The sequence below is a fragment of the Trachemys scripta genome, chromosome 9 (assembly GCF_013100865.1).
Source record: "Trachemys scripta elegans isolate TJP31775 chromosome 9, CAS_Tse_1.0, whole genome shotgun sequence".
NCBI lineage: Eukaryota > Metazoa > Chordata > Testudines > Emydidae > Trachemys > Trachemys scripta.
In genome coordinates, this window is record NC_048306.1 from 26,832,305 (window position 1) to 26,839,418 (window position 7,114).

Sequence of the window (7,114 nt, forward strand, 5' to 3'; positions counted from 1 at the left end):
TTTTAAATATTTGCTGTAAATATTTAAATATGTAAATATTTGCCAGAAATGCCTAGATCTTTGGGCCGATGCTTCCATTGTTTTGTATAAATTAAAAATGACATAAAATGTAAAAAAAGTATATAACATATGAACATTAATGTACGTAACACATAGGGCTTGGGTACTCAGCGCCCTGCTCATGGGTTGGGGAGAAGAAATTAGGCCATTTCAACCCCTTGTGTAATTTCATTGCCCACAGTCTATTTAATCAAGCTGGGTGCAAGGATTGGGCCCAGTGTGCATGTTTTTGACAGGACTAGCACAAGTTAGAGCTGCTCAGAAGGAAATAAGACTTTACCTCTTAACCTGAGCCTCACATCTATTCTGATTTTCAGATGTAATAGCTAAAGGGTTAGCTAGGTATTTCATCGTAAATAAAATTTGTGAATGAACATGAATTAGATCCTTAAACTTCAAGTAAAGTGGATTTTAAATTGATTTCAAAGTGGATTAAGATTGAGGATCTCGTAGATGCCTTTTGTGAAGAAATCACTTCAATATATGATTCCAGGCAAACCTCCTTTTATTTTCAGAAGAACCCATGATATTTGACATACATCTCCGTGCCTCAGTGGGCTAATCATTCAATTCTGAAGAAGTGAGTTCAAATCCTGATTTTAGTTCATAAATGAAAATGAATTTGAGTGTATCATTTTATTCCCCATTTGTGCATTTCATAAAAACACTGACTGACTGACAGCCTTTGCTCAAGGAAGGCCAAAGACCTGAATTAAGGGGCTATTGCAGGTCATGACTGTGATGCATTGCCACAGCAGTGAAGGAAAGCTTCTACAACCTCAGCTCACAGTATGCCTGCCCGCCACCTCATGCCTGTGAAAGTAACTCCCAGATTTCATCCCTGAACTTAACTATGAAAGAAAAGCATTGCGGGAGTTGAAAATGAAGTACAGCTGTGAGGCCTGAGCTTGGGTCCTATGTTAAAATAGTCTGATCATTTTAATAATGCTCTTTCTACTCTCTCTCCAAACAACATTCAGGTCATTCCTGAGAACTCTTTAGAGCACAAGCACCTAAAATAACTATAATCTATTTTGGAGCCAAGGTCTTCTATGATGTTTGCAAAAGGTACTAACATGTCAAAACCAAGTCCAGTCATGGAAAGATGTCCTTATTCAGCAGCTATGCTCTACTGCAGTGGTTTTCAAACTCTTTTTCTGGCAACCCAGTTGAAGAAAACTGTTGATGCCCATGACCCAATGGAGCTGGGGATGAGGGTTTGGGGTGTGGGAGGGGCTCAGGGCTGGGGCAGAAGGTTGGGGTGCAGGGCTGAGGACTGCGGGGTGAGGCCAGGGCTGAGAGGTTTGGGGTGCAGAAGGGGGCTCTGGGTTTGGAGGGGTGCTCAGGGTTGGGTCAGAGGGTTGGGGTGTGGGAGGGGGTCAGAGCTATGGGTTGGGGGTGCAGAGTCTGGGGTGGGGCCCAGGATGAGGGGTTTGGGGTGCAGGAAGGGGCTCTGGGTTTTAGGGGGGGCTCAGGGTTGTGGCAGGGGATGGGGCATGGGGCTGGGGCACAGGCTTACCTTGGGCAGCTCCTGGTCAGCGACGCAATGGGGGTGCAGTAAGACTCTACTGAGTCACAACCCTCCTACTTCTGCAGCCACCTCACACAACTTTGCTACTTCGGCACACTACACCGATTCTGCAATCACACAGTTAAAAAAAATAACTTATTTTTTTGTCCACAATTTATAGTAATATAAACATGAATAGGAAAACAACTTCTTTGTGATTTGGAACTGTTTTATTAGCAAAGGATATCACATTTTCTCCCTGCTAGAGCTGCCATTTCATGATTAAACTCTGAGCCCAATTCCTTCCTTACTTACACTTGTGCAAATCATGAATAACACTACTGAACTAAATGGAGCTACCTCAGTGAAAACTGGTATAAGCGAGATTGGATCTGGCCCTAAATAGTCTTGAGGATACTACTGGCTGGTAGGGTTTTTACAGATGTTGGCTATTATATCAATGTTCCTTAGCTTTCTATTCATGTTTCATGCAGCTTATTTTTCGTTGTGCCTGGGTAGCGTGTCATTTTTATATCTATGTATTAATCTAAAGGTTCTCAAACTTCATTGCACTGCGACCCCCTTCTGACAACAAAAATGAGTACCCAACCCCAAGACTGCAGGGCCTGTAGCCTGAGACCTGCCGCCCAGGGCTGGAGCCGAAGCCTGAGCCCTGCTGCCCAAGGTGGTGGGGCTTGGGCTTGGACTTAGGCCCTGGGCCCCAGCAAGTCTAACGCCATCCCTACTGACCCCATTAAAACAGGGTCACAACCCACTTTGGGGTTCCAACCCATAGTTTGAGAACTGCTGTATCCATCCTTTGCCATGTCCTTACAGTGACACTCACAGGAAGGAGCTACCCTCTATTTCCATATGTCAGACCAGTTTCCCTTCCCATGAAGTAGATTTCACATCCTAAAGTGCTAGGTAAAGTTCCAAGTTTTAAGTTTTTGTTGCAATTTAGGAAAGTAAGTATTCCATTCTTTGTACAGGACCCTTTATGTTTATAAATCATAAAGCATAAAGCGGCAAATCAAATTTAAGATCTTTCTGTGGACTTGAAATTAGATACTGCCCAGAAACAGCAAAATCCCCAGAAACAGCAATACTGGATCTCTAAAACAGATAGTTTGTTAACAACATCAGAACCTGATGTATTTTTTTAAAGAAAATTTCCAACTGTTTGCAGTATGAAGACATATTACATTCTTAAGGAGGGGTTCAGGTAGTTTCTAAGATTTTAAAAACCTTTTTCTTTAACATTTCAATAGTACAACTAATCAGAGCTGTTCTATGTTTTTCTTTTTGGTGTTTGATCGAAATCTCATCTTTTAGTAGGGCATGGTCTCCAACAATTTCCTCAATGCCTCGCTTTACAGCTGTTAGCTCTTAACAGCTAATCAGCTCAATTCAGCTCACCTGTGAGAGTGATCTTTGACAGATCCATCTGCTTTGAGTCAGGTTTGTGAATAAAAAGGGCTTAGACTCAAAAAGGAAGAAAATAGTAATGGACTGGCAAGATTACTTTCAGTTATTCTTACTATTACCTCAACCCGTGTTTCAAAGATAGTCATTTTATTTTTGCTTTGGCCGTTGAGTGCATTAGAGTATTGCAACCACATTAATTCACCACCAGTCAAGTAGAATTTCTCATACTGGAACCTATAGAAATAACATTTTATGCAGAAGGCTGGAGATTATTCAGGAGATCAGACTAATTTCCATCATATTTACCATGAATATTTCAAGCAACAAAGCCTACTTTTTGGGAATGGTTTTCCAACCAGTTATGCACCCACCATAAATTAGCAACATCTAGGTTGTATTTCCCTAGTTTGTTTATGGGAGGGTCATATGAGACAGTATCAAAAGCCTTAATAAAAGTCAAGATATACCACGTCTACAGCTTCCCCCTATTCACAAGGCTTGTTACCCTGTCAAAGAAAGCTATTAGGTTGGTTTGACACGATTTGTTCTTGACACATTGATGCTGACTGTTACATATCACCTTATTATCTTCTAGGTGTTTAGAAATTGATTGCTTAATTATTTGCTCCATTATCTTTCCGGGTACTGAAGTTATTGTTATTGAAGTATTATTAACCTGTAAGGCGAAGTAAGGGCTGGCATAGCTCAGAGATTGTTTGGCCAGCTAACAGGCTGGTGGTGTCAGGGAGATGAAACCCAGTTAAGTATAAGCAAATATGTCTCTCATTGGAGGTGGAGGGAGGGGCAGTAACTGAGTGATTCACCATCCTGGGGACCTCAAGAAGCATCACAGTATTTGTCACGGAGTGTGGGGGGACACAAGGCCCTGCACCCCCGGCTTCCTGCGATTCACCATGAATCTCAGCCAGTCAGTAAAGCAGAAGGTTTAGATGACAGGAACACAGTCCAAGACAGGTCGTGCAGGCACAGACAACAGGACCCCCCCCCAATTAGGTCCATCTTGGGGTCCCAGGGGCACCACAGCCCCATTGGGGGGTCAGAGCCCAGTCTGGGCTCCCCTCCATTACACCAGCCAGCTCCTGCAACTCTCACTCTCCCCAGCGTCTCCTCCCCCAGCCTTTGTTCAGTTTTCCCGGGCAAAGGTGTCACCTCGCCTCCCACCCATTCCTGGGTTCTCACATTACATGCTCAGGTATCTTTCCTCAAGGCCTGTCTCCCATCCCCCAATGCAGACTATCCCAGCCAACCTCCCCACTCAGCATTCAAAGACCACATTAAGAACAATCCCAGTTCGTCACAGTATTACATTACTTTTCTGTTATAATTACAAAATCATTCACCTTTAAGGCTAAAGAAATTATATGCATATTCATAGTGATTTTTGCTTAGCATAGGAAGTGACTACTAGAGATTTCTGAACCAAACTGAGGCATATTACAAATAAGCTTGAACATACAGATCTTTTTTCCACATTTCCATGCATAAAAATGAGTGCCAAAGCTATATAGGGGAAATTGCCTCTCCACAATTCTGGAGAAAAGATCCCATTTACACCTGCATATACAATGCTTCATCTGCATGTTTAAAATCAGCCTTTTATATCAAAATCGGAGGGCATTTAAATATCAGTGTGGTTATAGAAGGAACTTCCACTTAAAGTTAAATTGAAACCTTGAACAAAACAACATTTGTTTAATACATTTTAATGTAATATATACAGCCAGATGACCCTCAGAAGATAAAGAAGCCAGCGCATTTCTCAGCAAATAGGTTAAGGATCTCTAAACTACACCAAAACTTGGTCCCAACTGTGCAAATCAATAGAAGTTGAATGCACACATTGCTAGCTGCATCATGACCTTTGCTTGTTGTATACTCCCTTATGCTCCAGTTGTTTCTGACCATCATTCATTGCTGTTAGATAACATATATGATATGGTGCATGGCTGGTAAACATTCTGTGTTAAGGTTGCAAAATTAAGCACTTAGAGGTCAGAAAAATCAGTGTTAAGATTGAAAACTCCATCTTAATTCTGTCCCCTTGGGCTTAAAATTTAAAATGGGATGAAACCCTGTAAATTCAGACTGAGCTAATGTGCTTCATAGTGATCCCAGTAACAGCCATGGTAGACTGAGCTAAACAAAAAACACAGCTAATTCTACATCTTTCTGTGCATATGTGAAATCTACCAAAGAAAAGAACAAGACAACAAAATCAGTCCAGCCATGTTTGGAGGAAATGAGAGATGTTACGACGGAAGCTGTAATTCAACTTTAACTAGAGCATGCTATAAAAATACATGCTAAGATACAGCAAACTTTGGCGTGCAAATCCTAGAACTGTATTTCTTCGGTAAGGGACTTGTTCAAAAGTCAAACACTACTGAGATTTATTATTTATCAAGATTAGAATTCATTCTAAACACTGAGATCTTCAAATTTACATCCTAGGTTATTTCCCAATAATATTGTAAACAACTCAAGCCATTAATAGCTATTGTTGGCCCAATCTTGTTACAGCTAAAGTTAATGACTGCAGGAAGTACCATTGACTTCACTGGAAGCAAGAACTCAAGGACTAACTAAAGAAGTGGATGTTGCTGGGGTCTAGTATATATCTTTCTGTTTCTGGTATTCACAGCCTTTTTTCTTGCCTCAGGGACACCCTAATGTGGCCTAAATAATATGAAATCTTGTCTTCTGACAGCATTTCACCTCCTACATGGTGGAAACATCAAAAGAAAAGAGTCCATGTTATTTTAGCCCTATTAATGGCTCCCTGTGGCATTAAAAAAAAACATGTGAAAGCTTAAACACAACTGCACATGCAGAGATATCTGACTTTCTTCAGGTTTACCTGAATATCTTTATTCTAGCGTCATTCAGGGACCAGAATGCAGAGAACTAAAATGTTAATGATATTGAAATGAAACTCAATATTTACTAAAACTATAAATGATTAGACAAGAAGTTTACTAATCTTGCTCCACTGGACAAAAATCATTACAAAATGTTTAATTGTAGCAATGTACAGATATCTGCTCTGAATTCTTCTCTCTGTTTTCATTTTCAGGTAATTTATTGTCAAAAATGTTACATATAGCCATGCAAATTTGCATTTTTCTTCCTTTACTGTCATTTAAAACCTTGTCATTTTGATCATTTTTGATTTAATATTATATTAAATACAAACCAGGAAATAACGTATCAATATTGCAAATAAAAAATGAAATTGAAACAGGAAGTTCTAACATCCAGCATATAGGCCAGATCCGCTGGCATTCAGGTGAATGAGAATTCTGCCATTGGCTTTGCTAGGAGCCAGGATAGGCTATTGCTTAATAGAGAATAGCTGCCCCAGTCTTCCTGTGCACTGGCCAGCATTTCCTTATGAGGTAGCAGCTGGCACGCTCCCCCTATGCTCTAGGAAGCTCACAATGCAGCATCCTGCTGATCCTGCTGGGGAAGTACAGCCAGGCACCAGCGAAGGAAGCAGGTGCTTGGGGTGGCCAATGGAAAGGGGCGGCAAATCCGGGTCTTCGGTGGCAATTCAGCAGCGGGTCCCTCAGTCCCGTCCTCTTTGAGCTGCCGCCGAAGTGCCACCAAAGAGGAAGAGAGGGAGAGAAGGACCCGCCGCCGAATTGCCACAGAAGAATAAAGCGACGCTATTGAGCTGCCGCCGAAGCGCCGCCGATTGGCTTTATCTTGTTTTTTTTTTTTCTGCTTCGCCGCTTGGCGCGGCAAAAAAGCTGGAGCCAGCCCTGAGTACAGCTCTCCACCTCCCCTAGCACAGGGCTGTGGGTTTCAAGGCCTTCTTTCAGAAGGTAGAGTGGAGTGTAACATCTGTGCTCCAGACAGATAACATTTCCCTCCTTAGCACTAGCAGCTATTTTTCTTTATCATACCTTCTGTGAGGAGACAGCAGCCCCAGATTATGCACTGTTTATATGCTGCCTCAGACCCTGCAATGAGCCCAGAGACCTTCTGCTTCTGACCAATAAAGCTAGGCACTCTAGATATTGTGAAACACAGCCTTCTTCTCTTCATGTCCTTGTCACAAACTAGATGTTTTTCCAGAACTGTGCACAAGCGATG